The sequence below is a fragment of the Eleutherodactylus coqui genome, chromosome 13, assembly GCF_035609145.1.
Source record: "Eleutherodactylus coqui strain aEleCoq1 chromosome 13, aEleCoq1.hap1, whole genome shotgun sequence".
Lineage (NCBI taxonomy): Eukaryota > Metazoa > Chordata > Amphibia > Anura > Eleutherodactylidae > Eleutherodactylus > Eleutherodactylus coqui.
Genome location: NC_089849.1, coordinates 58824864 through 58845729, shown reverse-complemented (window position 1 = coordinate 58845729; position 20866 = coordinate 58824864). Strand labels below are relative to the sequence as shown.

At 47.5% G+C, this 20866-nt stretch overlaps 1 protein-coding gene across 4 annotated transcripts in view; it reads right to left on the bottom strand.

Annotated features, from left to right (window-relative positions):
• Positions 1–19891, bottom strand: part of PHF20 (PHD finger protein 20) — a 76976-nt gene extending 57085 nt beyond the window's left edge. For all 4 annotated transcript variants that reach the window (XM_066586627.1, XM_066586628.1, XM_066586629.1 and 1 more), the window contains exon 1: positions 19574–19891. The gene's annotated coding sequence lies outside the window, so the exon portion shown is untranslated. The remainder of the gene's footprint in view (positions 1–19573) is intronic.
• Between the last annotated feature and the right edge of the window lie 975 nt (positions 19892–20866).

Genomic DNA, 20866 nt, shown 5'->3' with positions numbered 1-20866 from the left:
TGAGACAGGGCCATCTACTACTCTTCCTATCCCCTGGGAAGTGACCACACTGTTTTTTCCCCATTTTTGTTTTTTCTTCCCCGTTCTAAAAATCGTAGCTCCTTTATTTCTCCATCGACGTCGCTGTATGAAGGCTTGTTTTTTGCGGGACGAGTTGTATTTTTCAATGAAACTATTTATTGTACCATATAAGGTACTGAAAAACTTTTTAAAATTTACAAGTGGAGAGAAATGGAAAAGAAAACGACATTCCACCATCTTTTGTTGCGTTTTGTTTCTACGGCGCACAAACTGCAACAAAAATGCCCTTATAACTTTACTCTATGGGTCGGTATGATTCCTACGATACCAATTTTATATAGTTTTTTTTTTTTTAAGATATTTAAATTTTTTTTAAATTACTTAGTCGCCATCTTCTGCGCACAATACCTTTTTTTATTTTTCCTGCAGACCTAGTTGTGCGAGGGCTCATTTTGTGCAGGATGTCCTGTAGTTTGCATTGGTACCATTTTTGAATATATATGACTTTAGGATTGCTTATTAGATTTTTTCTTGGCAACTTGGTGACCAAAAAAGGCGCATTTCTGGCGTTCTGATTTTTTTTCCCGGATGTTCACCAAGCGCGGTAAATAAGGCGTTCCTTTAATAGATTAGACTATGGAATATGTATTTTTGTTTGATTATTTAGATGTTGTTATTGTAAATTTGCTATAGCATTACATCATACTGCATTCTGACAGGCACTATATAAAGCCACCCTACAGGGATGGCTTGATAGGCATTCTGCCACGACAGCCCTGGGGCTTTTCAGAAGGACCCCGGCTGCCATGACACCCACACAGCTCTCCTGATCTCATCGCAGCGCGGGTGGGGGTTGTACGGGACCTCTGAACATCGTTTGTGGGATTTAAATGCCGCTGTAAGGTCTGACAGCGACATTTAAATGGCCAACAACCCCGATCGGCTGCGTGGTTTGTCGGGGCTGTTGCCTGCGGGTTTCAGCTGTAAGAAACAGCTGACACCTATGGTATATGGAGGGAGATCTCCCTCCATACACGTCCTGCAATGGCAGGATGTAAAAACACGATAAGGCGGTCACTAGGGGGTTATAATCCTGATTCTAGACCCTGTTATGGCAAAAGGTCTGTTCCTTTAAATAACTTATCCTACTGGAAACCTTTTGCTCATCCGGCACTTTTAAGAATTCTGTTCAGAATGGGTCCAAAAACATTCTTTTGATAATGTTATATTTTTTCATAGCAAAAAAAAAAAATAAAAATAAATAAAAATCGCGCGGGAGATCAAAAAAATAAAAAAATATAAAATAAAGCATGCACGACGCATGCGCGCAGCCCGCTGCCGAGCACAGCCACCGGGCCAAAGAAAGTAGATCCGGCCGTGACGGAAGGCAGATCTGCAGCGTCCGGACAGGTAAGTAATGCTTATTTTTAGGCCCATTGTCCGCGGGAAAGGAGGGACCCCCTGCGGGATTCTGCATGTAAAATCCGCGGCAGGCCTGATTTCCACGTGGACATGAGGCTTAAGGCCGGTCTAACTCGGGCAGACAGATTTCCAGCTGTGAGCCCGGGCCAGTCACACTGCGCACCTGCAGTATCCGTATTGCGATGATTGCGGCGGCTCGGAGTTTGTCATGCGCAGTGCAGGTTTTTTCTCAATATTTGTATTTCCCATGTCATCTGTAACCCGCCGCCCATATGTAATGGTAATAGTCTATGGGCTGTAGGTCGGTCGTCTGCAGAAAAATAGAGCATGCTGCAATTTTTCCTCCGCTCACAGAATACGCAATTCGATTCCTTATTGGGCTTCCGCTCGGCGTTCAGTCGGCGCACGCTTTTACAATGAACGACTATTGTTCAGATTCTCGCAGAAATCTGGAGGATCTCTCTGCACGTGTAAAAGGCCCCCTAGGCTGCATTTACATCTACAAGCGCAATATAGCGCGCAGAAAATCTGACCTGTTATCGCGCTCGTTTTGTCTACGATTTTCATGCACCTGTGATGAGTTTGCATATAAAAATGTGTCATTTGCACCATTTTTTTTTTTTACACGCACAGGAAAAAACAAACATGTGCATACAATAATTAAAAGTGGTAAACGCAGACAGCAACACATTAGGGCAATACAATTTTTTTTATTCTTCCCACCATGAGAATTAACAGGAGATTCTCACTGTAGAATCACCAAAATAGCACAAATACACCCGTTTAAATAAGCTCTTCTGAATCAGCCATAACGCTGATGTGGCCCTGATGTGACCACAAGTTTGGCCCCTGGGCTAGAACTACCCGTCACATACCAGTCTACTGACAGCAGCCTCTAGTTCTCCTCGAGGTGAGCAGCAGCGCCCTCTGGCGGCCCTGGCACACAGCACAACGTGCCATTCATACCCTCTGACTGCAATGAACGAGCGCTGGCAGTGCGGTGCCCACTACACACTGCTGTCCCGACCGGTCCCTCCCCGCACAAGCCTTCCAAGTCACGACAGGCGACAACCACGAGGCAGCTGTGTGCTGTAGCCATGCGGCCGCCCCCGTGTCAGCAGTACCTGGTGCGGGGAGCCGCTCACACAGCGCGGCAGCCGGGGCGCTCCCATAGTCTCCAGCTCCAGACAGTCTCACGTCAGGCCGGCGCTGCCTCCTCTTCCCCCCTCAGAGCTGGTGCGCAGCCTCGGATGGTGGGCACTGCGACCCACGTGGAGAGCAGCCGCCGCTAGCAGGGCGTGTGCTCGGACTGTATGCCCGGCTCCGTGCACTACATGCGGGCACGCTGCAGCGGACAGGAGCCGCTGAGCAGAAGGTGGGCGCCACAAAAGGTTAACAAGCTGACGCATCCTGTGCTGTGCAACAGCGCCCCCTGCTGCTGAGAGTGCAGAAAGCAGGGAGGTAGGGGGCACGCCGCTCGCACTCAGTACATTGTCATGTGTGGCGGGGCGGAAGGATGCCAGAATCTCCTCATCCTATTCCCAGGATGCCAATCAGTGCCCACACACGGGCAACAGCCACTACAAAGTTACCAGGAACGGCCATGGATTAGGTTCACAATCAGGCACAAAGTCCAGCCAATCACAGCGCAGCTTTCATTTTACCTCAGCAGTATAAGAAATGAAAGCTGTGCTGTGATTGGTTGCTATGGGCAACAAAGACAGATTTTCTTTTAAACAGCTTTCATAAGGGGGTGTTGCTTGGCTACTTTTTCATGGCCGACCCTATAGTTACGTAGTCTGGGATATCAGAAGTGTGATGGACCCCCACTAGTAAACAGGGCCTATAGGGCACCATTTGGGTTCAGGATGTGCCTTAATTGGCGTGGTGGCTCAGTGGTTACCTTGTTTCTTTGCAGTACAGGGGTCCGGGGGCTTAAGGCCGAATGCCCACGGCCGGGTTGGATTCCGACTGCGAAATCAGACCCTGTGCCCTTGCAGTGACCCCCGCGTGCCAGTCTTGAAGGCTTTTTTTTCTGCTCTGCGGATGTTCCAGCTGGCGCACATGCACAGTGCAGAGAGTCGCGACGGTGATGACGCAGATACGCTGCGACTCGCCGCGGGACGGATGGCTTCCATTGACTGCAATGGAGGCGGTCTGTGCGAGCCTCGCATTAAAAGAGGACATGTTGCGATTTTCCCCCGTAAGCAGATACCGCAGTGCAAATACGGCCATGGGCATTGGGCCAAAATCTAACAAAAAAAAAAATCACAATCTGCAAGCCCTGTTTTGTGGGTTTCCTCCAATAGGCGAGCCCCCATGGGGTGAGGAGAATCTGTGTACCGCGTCGTGGAATAGGTATGCGCTACATAAATGAGGAAAACAAGTAGTCGTCTTCGGCAACTATGAAAAAAGATGAGCCCTTCAGCTCGTGTGCATGAAAACCCGCTTTACATTGAATGCTTATGGCAGGTATTTTCTGCGGAAGCCCGCTCCAGAGTATGCAATGCTAATTCGGCCGTGTGCAGACGCCCCAAGTCGGCTAGATGTTACCTTTAGGCTGGGTTCACACGGGGCGGATTCCCGTCGGAAAATCTCACGGTTTGGCCGCAGCAAAACCCGCGAGATTTCCGCCGGGAGAACCGCCGCGGAAAAACCCGCGGCGGCTTTAAAGCGGCCCAGCAGCTTGCTCTTCAGCTGCTCCCATAGAGGAGAGCGCGGCCGCAGCGGAAAGAAAAAATAAATAGACATGCTGCATATTTGAAAGCCGCGGTTCCAGCCTGATTTACCGCAGCGGATTGGCCGTCCCGTGTGGACATGGCTGGCTAATCCCAAGATTAGCGTCCGCAGGCGGATTTGCCATGACGAAAATCTGTGTGGAATTCCCGCGGCAAATCCGCCCCGTGTGAACCCAGCCTTAGGGCTAATGCCCACGGGTGGATTTCCGCCGTGTTACACTGCAGCTATTAGCTTCTATTGAACCTAATAGTACAATATTTACACTGCGGGATTCTGCAGCGTGAAATAACCTGTGTCATGTTCTATTTGCCGTGGAAATACGCAGGGGGCTTCCCCTGTAGTCAATGGCAGCCAGCCATCACACTATACTTCAGCTGTAGCCTGAATACGCTTCCCCGCCCACCGCGTCACATGACACTGCACTATTCCACTAGCAGAGTCCGTCACGGCCGTGGGCATGAGGCCATAGTTATTGATTTATCACCCGAAACTCCCAGCTCTTCTTTTTTAGGTGGTCTCTGTTCTGACCAGCGCAGATCTGCTTGGGGTTATGGATTCCTTTTGTAGTCAATGTCTCAGTCTGTGTGATGCCATTACATGGACCTCAGGGGGAATACAAGCACTCCTGTCATGGGGACTGATAATTAAAAATGTTTTTTTTGCCAGAGTGTCCATTTAACAAATCTAACACGGAAATCCCTCAGGAATACCCTAGTAAACCCCATACTGATCCCTGTATATGGAGCACCCACCCCAAAAAGGGGCAACCTTGTTCCAGTATCAGACCCTGTGTCGCCCTGCAATGTCCCATCACCAGATCAGGAAACAAAACAGTGATCACAAATACGGAAGGCCTCACGCGACCAAATTTGAATTGCGAATTCCCCAATCTGATTGAACAGCGTATCACCACAGATAATACGCTGTTCAATCAAATACATGGGATCACACAATTCTGCTCACATTAGTGGGTTGGAAATGCGTTATGCGCTCGCAGAAAACAGGACGCAGCATGTTGTATTTTACCGTGTATATCCGCAACATAGAGCCCACTGTGCTTGATGGTCGCGGATACACTTGCAGCCTATACGCAACTACATAACAGATGGGCTGTAGGTACGGGTTGGGTATAGGCTGAGGGTACCCGCATCATCGCTAGGTGATTACGCAGGAAATACAAGACAAAAGCAAAAAAGCTCTGCACATGACCATCTTCGTGAGTACGCAGTACATTATATGGCCATGTGCAGGGGCATCGGCCTGGGCTTACAGCTGGAATCAGACCCTGTGAGCCCGGCCTATTACAGAGCCGAAAAGAAATATTCAAAAATAGATGTAGTGTGTGACAAGAAAACACCAAGCAAACCGATTGCAAATTTACCCAAAATTAGATGATCCCAGATAACCAAGCAAATTCCATCAAAAAAAAAAAAAAAATCAAGCACCTAGAAGTTGTTGTTTTGCTGCAAAATTGGCATGCAGTTACATCTCAGGCAGATATGCAAATAATCAGAGTTGTGGCGTGACTAGATGAACGGTCTTGTCACCTGAAGCCCTAAAAGTGGTCCCACCCATGGCTTATAAAAACCCCTTGTGTGCAGTGACCTCTTCTTCCGCTTGTGTAGAGCTTGTTGCCACTAGACGCCTCTATGACGCAGAGAAGAGATTTCACCCAGTTAGCAGAGTTTGAGAGGGGAGCGTTATTGGGATGCAGAAAGCTGGATGGCCGTATTGCCGAATAACCCGCCACCTGGGCCGCTCTAATCACACACTGTTAGATGGCATTTGGACCAGTAGATGCATGAGGACACACAAGGCGACCGGGCTCAGGACGCCCTCAACAGACCACCTCAACCGACAAGCACAAGTAGCTCCAACTGTTTAGTTGTCCCCCATCCAGAGAGAGGTGGCGCCATCATTACAGGCTCCTGTGTCTGTCGGAACCATTTCCAGGCATTGGCTGAAGGATATTTGGTCTCACGGCGCCCATTATGTGTACTGCCTTTGACACCAACCTACCATCGCCTCCGTTTGCAGTGGTGTCACGAGCATTGAAACTGGCCTGCTACACAGTGGAACCGGGTTGTCTTCAGCAACTAATCCAAGTTTAGTTTGGGCACAAGTAACAGCAGTGTTAATGTCTGGAGATCTCGGGGTGATCGTCTCAATCCTGCCTTTGCTGTGGAACAGCACACTGCCCCCTGCTGGCATGATGGTCTGAGACACCATTGTATACAGCAGTCGGTCACCGCTAGTAGTGGTACGAGAGACCATGACAGCTCAGCGATACGTTCAGGATATCCTGCAGCCACGTGTTCCTCTCATGGCGGCTTCCAAGAGGCATTTCCAAGCAGGAGAATGCTTGGCTGCACACACAAGGGGGCCACAGGAATGTCCCCACAACATTGTCACACTTATATGGCTGCCCGGTCACCAGATTTATCACCAATAGAGCATGTATGGGACCATTTGGGACTCCAACTTGAACAGCCTACAAGTTTGCACAAATTGGAGGCTCAGTTACAGCAAATGTGGAGCAATCTGCCACAGGATATCGTATGGAACCTGTATGCCTCCATGTCCTCTCGCATCACATTTTGTATCCAAGCTAGAGGCAGTACAACAAGGTACTAGAGCCTCCATGCCCACCTGTATCATATCTTGTATCCAAGCTAGAGGCAGTACAACAGGGTACTAGAGCCTCCATGCCTGCCTGTATCACATCTTGTATCCAAGCTAGAGGCAGTACAACAGGGTCCTAGAGCCTTCATGCCCACCTGTATCATATCTTGCATCCATGCTAGAGGTGGCCCAACAGGGGACTAGACCTTCCATGGCCGCCTGTATCATATCTTGTATCCAAGCTAGAGGCAGTACAACAAGGTACTAGAGCCTCCATGCCTGCCTGTATCACATCTTGTATCCAAGCTAGAGGCGGTACAGCAGGGTACTACGGCCTCCATGCCCCCTGTATCACATCTTGTATCCAAGCTAGAGGCGGTACAGCAGGGTACTAGGGCCTCCCTTCAAGTGTTCAGTTTTGCACAATTATCCTTTTGTTCCATAACAGTAATCACATAAAAAGGTTAATCTGATTCCGACAACTCCTAGGTGCTTTTTGTTTCTCTACAAATGAGTGTACAAGTACACAGTCAAAATATTCCTCAAGCATCATAGCTTGAACAGAGTAGCACCGTATCACGGGTGATGACTATGAAATAGTCATCTACAAGAAACCACACTATCATCGGGGCATGAAGTAGACAAGACATAGGATCACAGAATTCGATAACTCTGGCACTCATGAGGTTCAACATATCCCTGTTATCCATGTGGCTCCTTTAATCAAGTCACAGAATTATAGCAAATGAGATCTATTCGAATGCAGTGAACAGAGACAGTACTTTAGTAAAGCTGATGTACCAAAAAATAAAATAAACTGACGTCTCTCGATAATTCCCACATTCTATTGCAAGATCCCATATTATGAAATTCTTACCATGCCTAAGGTCGAAAGACGAGGAGTGTGGACGCGAACATCCCTATGGTATCGAACAGGATTTGCTCCATAGTATTCTCCTTCCAGGTTGGATGCAAGTTTGGGCCGGGTTCACACAAACGTGTGTGCCAGCGTGCCATGCAGCAAGTACGCAATTACATGTGTACTTGCTGTGTGCCGCATGCCATGATTATTTTTGGCACATGTAATACAAAAGTGGAAAGAAAAAAAAAATTGCAGGCGTGTGTTCCAATCAATGGGCTATTGGCATCGCATGTTGTGCGCAGGAAAGTAGATTTTTGTTTCGATGAAGGATTCTGAGTAAAGCCGAAAGCTCACTATAACATCATGCATTTTTGTTAGCCATTAAAAGGTATCAAATCTACAAGATTACTTGTTTCTCTTGCAGGGAAAATTGTAAACGCGACACAATATACCTTAGGCTTAGTGTCCATGGTCAGGTTAGATTCCGAATGTAGGAGCCCGAAGCGGAATCTCACCCTGCCTGTGGGACAACTCCTTTAAAACAGATGATAATTACAATGACCACTCAAGTACCAGCAGCTGTATAAAAAAAACAAAAACAAAACTGAATACACGAATGCACATTGTTTCCCACAGACAATGGAAAAAGTGCTGTTTTTACAGACCGACCTGGAATTTCTAGATGGTTGGCAACCTTGGTGAAACCTCCCAAACTAACCCAAGTTATAATTTGAAGCCAATCCTGTCTCAACCCGAGTGCCTAAAGCTAGTCATACAACTAGATTTTCCAAATTGTTACAAGAATTGGTGCCACCTTACAACTATTCCAAACTATTGGCCAAACAGTCGTGCCAGCAAAATACCAGCCATAGTACTGTGCCAACCACATAACACTGTCTATAAACGCATCCGTACTAGTTAAAGCTATAGCGACCAATCAACATGCCAGCTAGAGCATTGTCCACTGAAATTAGGTCTGCTCCAGTGGCCCAAGTTGGGATAGGATGCCACTATGAGGGTTACCACTACAGTTCTCCCTTGCACTAGATTTTCTTCCTCTCCTCCAGTACTAGTCATTGAGGTCTGATAGCGCCATGTAGTCCTTTCCACCAACTTTAACAACTATTTCTCTAATCTCTTCTGGAATTTCCTCTGATGCTGGTAGTATATAATGTGCAGAAAGTTTGTGGATACAACTTCACTCTCATGTCAAGTCTGATTACCATCAGTGTCAAAAACGGACCTCCAGAATTACAAGCGGTGGGATCCATCACAAGGTTTAGGATGCCTATCTGAGGGCAGCATAAACTAGTGGCAGACACTCAGATGCCATAACTTACTTTATTTGCTACTGTGCTTTTCATTTACAAAAAAAACCCAAAGAAAAAAAAAACAAGAAAAAAAAAAACCACACAGCACCTTTTGGCAAATCCATAAAAAGCCAAGTTGTAGCCCTCGCAATGCTGCATGTCTTGTGTAGGCCCTGATAATAATAATAAACCTTATTTATATAGCGCCAACATATTCCGCAGCGCTTACATAGACAGGGGGAATACAGAAAGACCAAAAAATACAAACATTACAGAACCACGGTTACATAGTAATCAGTTGATGGAAACAATAGGGGTGAGGGTCCTGCTCCAACGAGCTTACATACTACAAGTAATGGGGTGATACAGAAGGTAAAGGGGCTGGAGATGTGCGCGGTATGGCGAGGTGGAGAGTGAGGGATTCTATACACATAGACAATGGTCAGACATTTAGCCGTGTGACGGCAGAATCGTTATGACTGCAGGAGCGGTTTATGATGGCTAGCAGGGATTGCAGTCAGTAGGTCAGGGAGCATGTTATCAGGTGGCGTACAGAGGGGTTTGTTTAGGGAATGCGGTATGTCTCCCTGAAGAGGTGCGTTTTTAGAGCACGCCTGAAGTTCTGCGAGTCCTGGATTGCCCGGGTAGCCTTTGGTAGTGCGTTCCAGAGGACTGGTGCTGCTCTGGAGAAGTCTTGGTGGCGGGAATGAGAAGTTCGAATTCGAGGGGTGCGCAGTCTAGTTTCGTTAGTAGAGCAGAGAGCCCGGGCTGGGTGATGGATTGAGATGAGGGAGGCAATATAGGGGGGCGCTGCGCTGTGGAGGGCTTTGTGGATTCTGTATTTACCGGACAGCCAGTGTAGTGACTGGCACAGGGCAGAGGCGTCCGAGTAGCGGCTGGACAGGAAGATGAGCCTGGCTGCTGCATTCAGGATGGATTGGAGAGGGTAGAGTCTGGTGCAGGGGAGGCCGATCAGCAACGAGTTGCAATAATCGAGCCGAGAGTGGATGAGGGCAACAATAAGCGTTTTTAGCGTGTCTACAGTGAGAAAAGAGCGGATTATTGCGATGTTCTTGAGGTGCAGCTGACATGTTCGGGCCAGAGATTGGCTATAGGAGGTAAATGATAGATCAGAGTCGAATATGACCCTAAGGCAGCGGGCATGTTATCTAGGAGTTATGGTGGCACCACACACTGAGATGGAGATGTCTTGAGAGGAGCCCCTATTCCTATGCAAAGCATTTACTATGAAGAGGGACCTGGCAACATTCACTGAGTTGGTTTGAAACATGTCAAAGGAACTACATACAAAATCCACAGAATATCACGGTAAGCTGGAAACATCTGGAGTGTTGGTTTCGACCCGCACCATACGTCGCTCTATAGACGAAGGCCAAAGAAGGACTCCCCTGCTTAAGGGCTTGTTCACACAAGCATATTTGTACAGTCTAATTTTTACTCTCATATGGGCCAAATACACGGGGCAATTATCACTCGAAATTCGTTCAAACGAACATGTACAGCAGAACAATGACCCAAAATGCACACGCAAGAGTAGACGAGAATGGTAAAAAGGGGGAAAAAAATTGACTATTTTTAATGGGTCTACAATGAGCCCTGATCTTAACCCAATTGAAAATCTTTGGAGAGCGGAAACATGCTATTAAAAAAAGGAATCTGCAATCATTCAAGAGTGCGAGAGAATCACAGTGGAAGAATCTAGCAGCAGACAGGTGCAGGAAGCCGACAGATGGCCACAAGAGACGCCTGGAGACAGTCATTGTTGCCAAAAGTTGTGCAACCAAGTACTAGGCCAGTGTTACACAACCATATAGCAACACGCCTGTAATACGGATGAGCTACAGAGGACATCGCAACAGTATGTCATTGGGATTTCATCATTGTCTGATCAGTATTTGCCTCCATATTTGCTTTCATTGGGTTAATTTCTACTGTGCAAATACGGAGCTGTATTTGCCCAAACAGAAGATAATACCAACGAATACAAACAAAGGCAAAAAAAACGAACAAACAGTAGTGCATGTTACATATGGAAAACACGGCCAAATCCATAGATTTACATTAGCTCTGCATTAATCATCTGCAAAACAGACCAGACATGAAAGAAAAATATCCTCGTATGAAAGCAGCTTCACGGCACGACCACAGGTAGTGGAAGGAGTACGGATATTATGCAGAAGGAAAATCCATACCATTTCTACTACATGTGACCGTATTTTACTGATACAAATAGTTAGTATCTAGCCACTTATTTCTGAAGTTATAGACTTCTTCATTCTAAACTATCAAGGCTGCCAATAAACTTCACCACAGCTGTATACATAGCACCTTTTGCTGTGGTACTCATAGCGCAGCCCAGGATCACACTATAGCCCCGCTACATCACAACCAAATGTTAGTGAATGCGGTCACATTGCAACTTACATCTTGCAGCGATCCAACGATTACAAGAAATACAAATATGACAAATTTTCTCTATTCTCGGGGTTGTGGCAAGACAAATATATATAAGAAGTACATCTTCTGACTCATCGCTCCTTCTCAGATGGGCCTATAATTTTTCGAGCTAGTTTCAGGGTCTTTATTACTGGCGCATTTATATGAGAGCGGCCTAAGAAAGAGCTTCCATCATATGTTCTAAGTAAAACTGCTTCCATGGCTAGGCTATAGATTTTTCTTGTGGGGGAATCTCTCTGGCCTCCTTCACAAGATTTTGTGTGCATTGAATAATGTTGCAATTTGATTTTTAATGACAATTTTGCAACAACAAAAAGCCAAACCTATTATGCTGCGATTTAGGCCTCATGTCCACGGGGAAAAGAATTAAAATCCGCAGCGGATCCGCACCCCATAGGGATGCATTGACCACCCGCGGGGTAGATAAATACCCGCGGATGGTCAATAAAAGTGAATAAAAAAATTTCTGGAGCATGAAAAAAAAAAAAAAAATGGACATGCTCCATTATCGTGCGGGTCTCCCGTGGGGACGGCTCCCGCAGGCTTCTATTGAAGCCTATGGAAGCCGTCCGGATCCGCGGGAGACCCGTACCAGAATTAAACTCACCTGCTCCGGACTATGCGGTTCTTCCCTTCTTCACGGCTGGATCTTCTTTCTTCGGCCCGGTTGATGTGCCCGGTGCATGTGCGCGGCACGCTGCCGGAGTGCCGAGCACATCGGCTGGGCCGAAGAAAGAAGATCCGGCCGCGAAGAAGGGAAGAACCGCATAGTCCGGAGCAGGTGAGTTTATTCGGATTTTTAGGCCTCATGTCCGCGGGGCAGGAGGGACCCGCTACGGATTCTACATGGAGAATCCGTGGCGGGCCTGACTTTCCCCGTGGACATGAGGCCTAAAACACATCGTGTAACTACTATTAAGGCCTCATGTCCACCGGCAGATTTGATTTGAGGAATCCATGATCGGTCCCCACGCAGACGATCTGCTGTTAAGGCCGGCCTATAGGAAAGCATGCAGCATCTGCACCTCCACGCACACATGCGGATTTGTTTTGCGTACTTTTTGTGTGGAAAAGAAATCACAGCATGCTCCATTTTAATAGGATTTCACGTGGATGGGCTCTATTAATCTCTATGAAAGCGAGCGATCTGCAATTCAATTGCGGATTTGTAGGCAGATACCTCTCTGGTTGCTTGGAGACCAAGCAGGGAGGTGGGAAGGAGAGGGAAGGCAGTCACTTTGGCCTTGCACGTTTTTTTCCCCCGTGCAGATGATCCGTAGTGCACCCGCGATCACTGGTGAGTATTTAAAAAAAAAAAAAAAAGCCTTCCACTGCAGAAATCTGCATGCGGAATTCGCGCATGCCGTGGACATGAGGCCTTAAAGAGGCATTCCCACCTCAGTCATTTATGGACAGAAAGATCAGATGTGGTGCCCATATTTATCGCAAATGAGGAATTGGGATCCCCACTCCTGCCCACCACCAGGCAAATCCAGGTAGGGAATGAGTGGAAAGGTGGCTATGCATGGCTATTCTCCAACTGGATGCAGTGGCAACCTCACCAGGCAGGACGGGAATTGAGGGGGTCCACATTCTGAAGATGCCTGAAACCCATGAGACTTCTGTTATACCCTCAAAATATACAGAACATAAAAACCTAACCCAAAAGAGTATGCAACACAGATGTCATACTAGGGAAAAATCCTGGAGTAAGGCCAGTTTCACACAACAAAAGAAAAATCGCGCAAATGTGTACATTTTGGGACGCACAAATAAGTACCCCATTCATTTGAATGAGGTCCTACACATCAGCCATTTTTTCCTGCATAGCACCATAATGCAGGAAACATATCACGGCATGTTCTATATCTTCCTGCGTGATTTCCCAGTGCAGCCCCATTGTTTTCAATAGGGCCAGCAGCAGCGCCAACCCCACTGAAAGCAATGGGAGAACTCTGCGATCCTCTGCTTGGTGAGTATCAACTGATCACTGGGGATCACGGGGTCTTCACTAGCAATCACTGAAATTAATCGATCAACAGTGCACATGCGGGACCACCACTGAATCCAAAACCAGATACTCCAGACCCTCAGGATCAGGGGTAACTTAATTCTATGAGACAACCCCTTAAGGTTGCTTTCACACAGCCAAAGAACTTGCGCAAGATTTCTATAATCTGAATTTCCCACTCCAGTCTCCTAAATTATTTCCAAGCAGCACCAGTTCTCTGGAATGAGCTACGCCAGACAACCCCTTAACGCCACAGGATGCAAGTTTACATCCTAGCTGGGAGTGGGGTGGTGGTGGTGGTGGGAGTACTGAACACAACAGGACGTAAACTTACGTCCCGTCTATGGCGTGGGCTCACTTCTGTGACTGATAGTCAGCCCCCTGCTGCAACAGCGGGGATTGATGACCACATCGATCCCTGCTCTTAACCCCTTACATGCCACGATCAATGTACATCACACCATGTAATGGATTCACAGAGGAAGACTCTCTTCGTGAGGTCATTGGCACTCCATGATATAATTATTGCTGCACGATATAATCAAGGAGGGCTGTTGGGCTGCCATGGCAATCAGTTGCCATGCACTGGTGTCCAGGCCTGCCATGGCCTGTGATCGCTATTGTGAGCAATAATGCACTGCAGTACAGCAATATTGCAATGTATGATCATAGCTTTTATGGTTCAAATTTCCTACAGGGACATAAAAAAGGAAAAATCTGAAAAAAGCCAATAGTGAGGAGAAAAAAATTAATAAAAAACAGGCCCTAACAGAGCTCCATCCATTGAAAAAAAAAAATTAAAAAAGCGTGTGTGGTTATTCTGCTAAAGTGAAAAGACTACGCATTGTTATAACTGCAGTAGCCTGCAGGAAAAAAAATATTCAAGGGCAGAATTAACTTTTTTTCTCTAACTCACAGCGTTTTGCAGACGCTATGTGTGAGCGTGGCCTTAGGGGTTAAAGGGAACATGTCAGCTTGAACCCGCTGTCCAATCTGCCGGCATCATGTTATAGAGCAGGAAGAGTAGAGCGCTGATACACATGTGTGGGAAAAGATTCTGCGGTCAACAGCCATGACAGCGCATACAGAAATAACTGTCAGTCACCGATAGGACCGCCCACTGGACTCTTCAGCTCAGGACGAGCAGAGATGGAAATGAATACAAGTTATACTAAATCTTTTCCTACAAACCTATCTGCTCGGCTCTATGACATGTTATCTGCAGAATGGACTGTATTTTCAGTGTCACATGTTCCCTTTTACAACACATAGGGAGGCCCATCATATAGCGAACACGTCTCACGGTGGCTTTGTCATTAGCACTGTTGCTGGGATCCAGAGTTCAAATTCTACCAAGGACAACATCTGCATGGAGTTTGTATGCTCTTCTGTTTGTGTGGGCTTCCTCTGGGCATTCTGGTTTCCTCCCACACTTAAAAAAAACATACAGATAGGCGAATCAATACTGTGAGCCCCAATGGTGACAGAACCCAATATCACGTGAAGCACTGCGTAATATGCACATGCTATATAAATACAGGCCACTATTCTCCATTAACCCCTCTCCTACAGAACCTGATCCCTTCATCCCACTGTATCCCCCATACATGTATACAGATAGCAGTTGGTGATGGCTCATACAGCTTTACGTATACAAGACGGTCAGACCATTGTCTCCTACGTCTTTACGCACACACATTGATTTCAATGGGCTATTTCGGTACGTAATACGCATCAAGATAGGACGTGGGATTTTTTTTTCCCCCATGCAACTGAAAGTTATGTGAAAAATATACAGCTGTGAATGAAGCCAATGAAATCAATGGGCTCTATTCACTGCGGGGTACGTGCATAAAAAATAGGCGCGCAGTATCCTGCGTATTTATATTCGTGTGAAAGAGCCCCCAGACAACACACTGATTTGATTGTCCACGTTAGTAACACTGGGCAGTCAGATCAGCATGAAGGGTCTTAATCAATGCGTGCTATGCAGTGTGCATCAGGTAGGTCAAGAGGCAGCATGGAGGGTCACTTTAATCAGTAATTTTTGGACAGCAAGGCCTCCTGCAGACGGCCGGGTGGGATCCGGCTGCGAGAATTCTCACAGCGGGACCCGACCCCAGCGCCTGCAGAGAGCAGCGCGGAACTCACCCGCAGCTTCGGCTCTTCCATGTACAGAGCGGAGCCGGCGGCCGGGGAGTGACGTTTCTGTGTGGGGCTCTGCTAGCCCGCACAGAAATAGAGCATGCTGCAGTTTGTTTTCTGCGCGTGATTTCGTGCGGACAAACCGCGGCCGTCTACACCGGATTGCGTATTGTAATGCAACCCTATGCAGGCGTGTACGGGTGGAAATTCTGCGGGGGATCCTGCCACAGAATTTCCGCCCGTCTGCAGGAGGCCCAAGATAGTTAGTGAAACTTAATAGGTCTACTCATGAGGGGTTTTTTTTAAATAACATCCATGCTTTTAAAACATGATCTACTTCTGTCAGATTTTCAAGAAAAACCATGCCCATTATATTCTATGGAAAGTGATAAAAGGGACTGTCTGGGTTTGGACGATTCTTTCAAAACAGGGGTCCAACTCTATTTAAACAAAAGCAGCCGTACTCCCCTGTTGGCTCCCCCGACCATCCAGTGCTGCAGCCCCTGCCACCCGATGGCTGCAGCAGTCGTGTCCCGTACCCCTGGCGTCACAGCCCAGATGCTGGAATCCATCATGCTAGAAGAACAGCACATGACTGCCGCGGCCCAACTAGCTGCAGCCGTCAGATGGTAACTTCATAAGGACCAGGAGGACCCTGCGAGCGGCAGCGCTGGATCACTGGGGGAACCAACGTGCGAGTTGTGGCTGCTTTTATTGTTTTACCACAATTGTACTGAATTTCAAATTAAAAAAAGGCTACACCCAGACAGCGCTGTAGAACAGATACATCTTTATGGGCATTCTTTGGTAGGAATTTTCTATTTGCCAAAAATTATTTTTGGGGGCCCAGCAGAAAATAAGAACAAATACAGATGAAACACGGGAGCAATTAAGGATGTATACAACATGCGCCCATGTGAAACTGAGCGTATTAGAAGACATCCGTAATGCAGATGTGTTATAGAGGACATTACAACCAGATGTCTCCATATTGACTGTCATTGGCTTTATATCCTACTGGATAAATACTGATCCTTAATCACCCAATACAGAATGGCGAAAATGTAAAAAAAACGAAAAAAAAAAACAAAAAACACACACATTTATATGGCGCACGCACATTACATCACATGATATTGGGTTCTGTCCCCATTGGGGCTCACAGTCAGACAGCACACAGACGCCATGTAGGTCCTGTCCAGTTTTCCCAAAGCCCCATTTCACTGCATGCCCTACTGAGCTTTGAGGACAAGAATGCTACATGCAGCAATCTTCTTCGCACGGACCACCGGTCTATGTGAAAATACAGCCACATGAATAGTGGGATAGATCACCTGAGGTCTACCAGGTAGGATCGGCTGCCGCTGTCACAAAGCATAGGGATATGGAGCCGAAGCGTTTAGCCCCGACCCGTGTAGTGGCCGACACTCGTAACTGCAGGTGCATCTCTCACATTTATTGGAAGCGCAGCGGGCGCTACAGGAGGGTCAGTGCCAATGTATCCCTATGTGATGCGGCAGGGATAGGTCATCAATAGTATTTGTCTTGAAAAAACCCTTTAAAAAATAGTTTGTTGTACGGAGGAGGGGCCTGAGGTTCTGTTCACAAGCAGAGCTAATTAATACAGCCTTTCCACACTGTAATCTGCATTGTGACACACATTTTGCTGCAGATTTCAGCCTTCCACCTCGTGCTGTGAATGACTAACCAGGACCTAACAGAGCGCGGTGCACACCATCAGCCGCCAACCGCTGCTGAGTGCCGCCATCTGTCCCAGATGTTAGGCTACCCGCTGAGTGTGTCACATGACACTTGGAGACCGCCACTTGTTGCCAAGAGATTTATCCCCAGCAACCAATCAGATCAAGAATCCACAGCGGATTTCAGCCTTTCAAATCCATAGCAAGACCACTCTCACACTGGCCTTTGTAAAAAAATGCCGCATTTTAAAATGTGCCATTTTATGGTGTTTCAGAACGGCGTTTTTAAACGCGGTCAACAGCATTTTTAACACACCCCATCATTGCAATGAGGGATGCGGTGTGCGCAGAATTATGAAACCAATGATTTTCGAAGGTTTCATTCCCATTTACGATGTTTTCACTTAAGCGATGTTGCACGGGAAAAAAATTGAAGCATGTCCTATCTTTCTGCATTTTGTGTTTTTTTAATCTCCCACGTTCCCCTATGGAGCTTCCTTTTTATCGCATTGCAAAGCATGAACTTGAGATCCTTGTGCGTTGCGTTTTTAGCATTAGAAAGTCCTGTTGACTTTCACGCTAAAAAAACTCACGGCAGAAAAAAAAAAAAACGCGTGAGAAATTGCAGGTGGCAGTGGTGTTTTTGGGAGAGATAACAGCATTGGCGCTCAAAAACCGCGGGGAAAAAAGTTACGATTTTGCTGCAATTTTCTCTCGGCGATATCGCCAACTCCAGTGTGCAGGAGAACTTAGAAGCGCAGTGCCAAACCGCTCATCTGAGAAGCATCATTGAAGTCAATGGAGGATCAGCACAGCGTTTCAAACACCCGTTAACCTTTTCCAATCCACTGTCTGACGTCTAAAGACATTCTGATTAAAGGCTGTACAGCTCCGATGTCAGAAAACATCCGGCAGGGTATTCTTACTCTATATTACTGTCCGCTCTGTTGTCAGGGGCCTCCCCAGCATGTCACATACCGCAGTACTGGCTCTAGCCAGCAGATGGTAGCATTGTATAATGGCAGAAAGAAAAAGCCCCCTAGGAAATCCTGAACCCAAAATTGGATTGCAAAGGGTTAAAATGCTGTGAAAACCACCTGCGTAAGAGAGGCCTAAGGCTGGCTTCACACAGGTGTAAGCGCAACTGAGCTATGAACATGAGTTATAAATGTCGGCATATTTTGCGGAAGGACACAAGCCAATCCTAAAATCCAAACCAATGGTGTCGTGTTTGATACAGACTTACACGTGTGAACGGACCCTAAATATATATTTAAAAAAATATTTAAAGAAACAAAAAAAACAACAAAGTTGACCAGCCCGGTAACGTTATGTACCTGTGGATTGGCAAAGTTGTGAGACACATGCTGACTTGTCATCAGTGTATTATATGGCGTCCGCAGGCGGAGAATAGACGCATGGGAAAAGTTTAGTCATGTCTAACCTACTCCATAGAAACCCTACAATGCCATATCCATCCATGTAATAACAAGCAGGAGGAAGCTGGAGACTGCAGACATGTGACCTCCAGACATGACAGTTCCCATAATACCCATTTCCTGCAGGTCGCTTTCCTTTCGGGCACCCGGCAGCAGACGGGTTAATCAGCCTGGTTTGGGCCTGGCATCCACCAGCCTGCCTGGTATAGCAGCTCAGCATTACCCTATGAGGGGCAGCCATAGTCCTGCCAGCCATGACACCTTCCCAGGCCACACCGGAGAGAACAGCACTCCGATTACCGGCGGCTCGTGATGCGACAACCGGCTGCGTCACAACTTCACGCCACCTATTAGGAAGCGACAAGCCGTCTATCACCGGCGCTGCCCGCACTTCCCGATAGTCGCGATGAGCGCACCAATACTACCAGCTCATCATTAACCTGTTAGTCGCCAGAAAAAAAAACGAGTCTATAGCAGCATGGACTGTAGTTTTAAAGGGACCTGGTAAAAGAATCCCTAGTCCCGCCCACTCCTCTCATTGGACGGCCCAGCTGTCACTCAGCCACCCGCAGTCTCTGATTGGCTCGCTCATGTCTCCATCACCACCAGGCAGAAAGAGGGAGACCGGTCGTTCTATGTCGCGCCCCCCTCCCTTCACCCCATTAAACTCTACATCCCCCACCGTGATCACAAACCGGAGCGGGGACCGGCGGTGAGAATAACATCACAAACCCGGGCAGCAAACACAGCCGCTGCCCATCCCACTTATGGACACTCATGCCAACGTCATGTAGAAGCAGGCAGTGGGAGAGGGTTGTGGTTACCTGCGTGCAGCTCAGGCCGGTGACATCTTTTTCTTTCCTCTTGCAGGTTTTGATTTTGCCGACAGCTGTTTAGTAAAGAATAAATAATTGTTCTCCCTTCAGCGCCTCCTTCGCTTTAACACTGCGCGGCATGGCCGGTGCGCGCTCCCGGGAGGTGTGCTGGAGAGGAGGCGGCGGCGGCGCGCACAAGACAAGTACTAGGCGCCGGCTGGGGAGGGGGCGTGGTCACCAGCTGACGGATTTGACTGATAGGCCGCACGGGGGGCGGAGCTTCTGTGTCTCCTCCTACCTACAGAGCCGTTCTGAAGGCGGGGTAGTCACGTGGTGTGCTCTTTGGCGCGCATTTTCCTTCCTCAGAGCGTGGCGTAGTTGTGAGGCGGCCGGTTGTTGCTGAGTCATGTTGTGAGGGGAAGGACTCTGCTCTCCCCAACTGTTTAGTACGGTTCAGGTAAAATGTATATAGACTTGTGCAGAATTCTATACGTTGCTGCCCTACAGACAGCGGCTGCTCACACAGGCGGCTGTTAAAACGGCGCGGTTTAACTCGTTTTCGCACAGCATTGTCAAACGTATTTGAGGGCGGTTTTTAACGCACCCATCATTACAATGGGTGATGATGAGGGGCGCTAGAGAGCGCTGAAATGTGTTTTGAGGCAAGACAAGCAGGAAGGGCATGTAAAGCGAGCGGTGAGCCTCCGGGTATTATGGGTAATGCGTTCTTACACCAATTCCTGTCTCATCTTCCTATATTTGAGAAAGGTGGCGCCGCTATATTTAGTTTTTTCCCCCCAGCCTTCCATTGGTTCACAAAACGCAAACTAAGGGCTTATTCAGACGATCGTATATCGGCTGGGTTTTCACGCCGGCAGATATACGCCGTCCCTCTCTACAGGGGGAGGAGGCTGGAAGAGCCGGGAGCAGTGCTCTGAGCTCCCGCACCCTCTGCCAACTCTCCACCCCTCTGCACTATTTACAATGAGGGGAGGTAGGATGGGGTGGAGCTAATTCCCAGCATTTGGCCCCACCCCTGTCCTCTCATTGCAAATAGTGGAGAGGGGGCGGGAGCTCAGAGCACTGCTCCTGGCTCTTCCAGCCTCCTCCCTCTGCAGACAAAGACGCCGTATATCGGCCAGCATGAATACCCGGCCGATATACGGTCGTCTGAATAAGCCCTAAGAACCACAAATAAATAATATGTAAGAATATTCTCTTTAGTCAATGAAAAAAATACCCAAGGACAAAAAATAAAGCTATTAAAAAATAAGTAAACCAAAGTTTGTTTTTTTTTGTTTT